General features: G+C 52.2%; 1 pseudogene across 1 annotated transcript; it reads right to left on the minus strand.

Annotated features, from left to right (window-relative positions):
* Window positions 1-411: 411 nt before the first annotated feature.
* Window positions 412-1,182, minus strand: LOC308256324 (RNA-binding protein 7-like; annotated as a pseudogene). Its single transcript has one exon. The product of its transcript is annotated as an RNA-binding protein 7-like (transcript).
* Window positions 1,183-3,273: the final 2,091 nt, after the last annotated feature.

The following is a 3,273-nucleotide window of genomic DNA, read 5'->3' on the forward strand; positions in this document are numbered from 1 at the left end:
ACTACCAACTTGAATGTTTTCTATTATAGACAAAAAATGTGATTCACTAATAAGCAGGTTCTTGCAATACAATAGATAATACATCATTAAAATATTTGCTTTATGATACAACCAATACATATAACATGTGCCTTCCTCAATTTCTAAAATGATTAGGAATTGTGGAACTTTCTTTTGCATAAAACACTTTCCTCTTCATGAAATCCTGAGGTGAAAGTCTTTCAATGTAAAACTGTAATCACAAGTCTTCTCATTTCTGTATTAGACTATAGCTGTATGTTTAAAAATTTTTATAAAGAAATGTGGCAACTTGTAAAGCTGCTCTGTACAGTTTTAACAAAACATTTCCAGACCAACTTGGTCCAAAGGACCTAGGATGACCCTATGAAAACAATGTCCTTTGAACACTTGTTAGTTCCAAGATGAATGCCACTTCCCAGCTCTATTGCTGTCTCTTCTGCTATCGTGGTCATGGCTCCAGCCATCGCGATTCCTGTCTGCATAGAAGTCATCACCTCTGTGTCCTCTCTCATGCTGCTCACGGCTGTAGTGTCTGTCTACTAGGGAGGGACGAGGACTCTGCCTGGCTTTACGCAGTGATGGTGGTGTATCTTGACGCCATTGGGAGCTTGGAGACTCGTTATAACTATGATTATGTGATTGAACTGATAGGGAAAATCCTGATCGATCAAGATGTGGAGAACCAAATTTCCCACCATATGACCTCTGTCTTAAAACGTTCATCCCTGCTTGTTTCTGAAAATTTTCTGGAGAAGAGAAAGTTCTCAGAATGACCTGTGGTGATGGAGTCATGTTATCCACAGTCCTTTCATGTCTGTTAGGAGATGGAGAGGCAGGGCTTGAATTTCCAACATGATACTGGGAATATGACAAACTAACCTCCTGCGAGACATGGCTGCTTCCTGATCTAAACTGAAAGTTGATGGGCCTTCCAAAAAGGCTTATTCCATTAAGGAGATTCGTGGCCTAAGGAACAGACACTTCCTGTTTGAAATTCACAAATGCAAACTGCTTTGGTTTACCATCCTTATCTGTGGGAATTTTCACTTGGATCACTGGCCCAGCCTGCTGGAAAGGCTGGGAAAGGAGCTCCTGGGTCACTTTAGTGTCTAGGATGCCCACTAAGAGAGTAGGATCCGCTTCTGGGGCCGCCACCCCCATCTCGGCGTCACCCCCTCCCAGAGAGGCTGAGGGGTCCTGGCTGAGACTCCCGCTAAGCACTCTCCAAAGCTCATGTCCTCGCGCTCCCAGGCCCAGGCATCACCCACGTAAAGGTCCATCAGGCTCTCTCCCGCCTGGCATCAACGTGCACTGACGGAGTGCGCAAGCTCCGAGGAGAACGCTGGTCGAAGGCCATGTCTCCCAGGAAGGCTAGCGGGGCAGGCCGTGTCCACGCCGCACACGGGCTGCACTGACCTGGGAGCGCGGAGGCCTCCCTGGTCCCAGGGACGTGAGGCAGATACAGCGGCCGCATTTGAAGATGGCCCTGAAGCACGTGACCCTGTGCCTGGGCGACTAAGGGAACAGGGTGGCCCATCACGCTCCCCACAATGGCCGCAGCCCACTGGCTTTAGCACTGGCAAAGGTCTCTGGAGACAGCGCCCTCCTGGCCAGGTCCACGGTGACCCACCGGGGACCTCCTCCTCTGCAGACCACATGACCAGGCGTCTGGACCAGAGCCCTGAGCGACTGGAAGCAGCCGGGGCCCACCTCGCTCAGTGAAGGGAAGGGACCCAGATGTGTGGTGCCAAGGCCACGAGGCGAGATTCTCCCTGTACCTGACCCGGGTGCGGAACTAGACCTGCCGCGGAGCTCATGGTGCGGGACGCTGCGAGGGTGACCCTGCAGCTGTGTGACCCTGGCCCGCATTTCGGCCCTGCCCGGTGCTTCCCAACAGGGCGCTGCTCTCCTTTCCTTAGGCACTTACCACGAGCTGGACCCTTTGCCTGCACTAACTCATACCATCCTCACCACACCTACTAGGGGGGTACATCGTTAACCCATTTCACAGATGAAGGCAGTGAGGCACACAGAGGTCCATGGGGTGCGGTCTCACTGCTGCAGGTGCTAGAGAGTAGAAATTTCTGAGCATGCTTCCTCCTAGTCGACTTAGCCTTGAATCCCAGCTGTACCTCACAAAATAGCCTTGCAAGATAGAACACTGTCAGCTTTCTGAAGAACAGGATGACCCTGTAAATAACATGGTCATCAATAACATGACCCTGACATTACTTAAGAAAAACTGTTTTGTCTTAAATTGCTTGCTCTGCAAAAACAAGATGTGGTAAATGTGCTTAAAAGCGGTCCTGCACAAAGGCTCGGGGCTGCTCTCTAGACTCCCTGTGTGGAGAAAGGCAGAGCAGTCGCCGGCCGGCTAATAAAGGCTCCCTAAATTTTAATTTGGTCTGGACTCCAGTGGTCGTTCACTCGCGTTCGCTCCACAACACAGGGACACACATGCTGCCTCACGACGTCTCTCCAGGAGGACTCCTGTCCCCTTCCCATAATGGTGGCTACACTGGACGCTGCCTTTCTCCCAGCTGCACCTGCTCACCGACTCCTGGGTGCTCCCCCTGGCCACTTCCATGCCCCTAGGTTCTGGACACCACCCACGGGTACCTGCTTGCTGAGCTGCTGGTTCTCCTTCTCCAGCTCCCTGTGCAGGAGGCTGCTCTCCTGCAGGGCCAGGGAGGCATCCCGCAGCCCCTGGATGGTGCCCTGGAGGCTCTGCTTCTCTTTGTCCAGCTTCAGGAAGCAGCTGGAGGCTGAAGAGCAAAGTGGAGTCAGAGCCCAGAGTCCAGGGGCCTCAGCTTCTGCTCTCTGCCCCTGACCCCGAGATGGCCATCACCCTGATTCCTCGGTTTGGGGAGCCGGGATGGTCAGATTGATGCCCTCCCTTTTTTCCAGGGTGCTGTTGCTATCTGCATCTGAGGGCTCCTTGGGTGGTTATGGCCCTTCTGCTGCTCAGCTGGGTTTGTTAGGGAAGCAAGTAGAGCGTAAGCAGAAAGCAGGTGACGGTGGAGAAGCCAATGCAAAAGTTCAAGATGGTGGAACTGCTGGCACCACTTTTTACAAAGTTATAACCTGACGGTCAAGTCAAGGATTTCAGAAACTAACAGAGATGGCAAAGAGAGTGCGTTCTCTGTGCCAGCCTCAGAGTGGGGGGAGTCCGGGTGGCTCAGCCCAGGGTGTAGGGGGGACACGATCATTGATGTGAATGTCTGTGAGTGGTAGAGGCCATGTACTCGCCAT

Source organism: Plecotus auritus, assembly GCF_963455305.1.
Source record: "Plecotus auritus genome assembly, chromosome: 8".
Lineage (NCBI taxonomy): Eukaryota > Metazoa > Chordata > Mammalia > Chiroptera > Vespertilionidae > Plecotus > Plecotus auritus.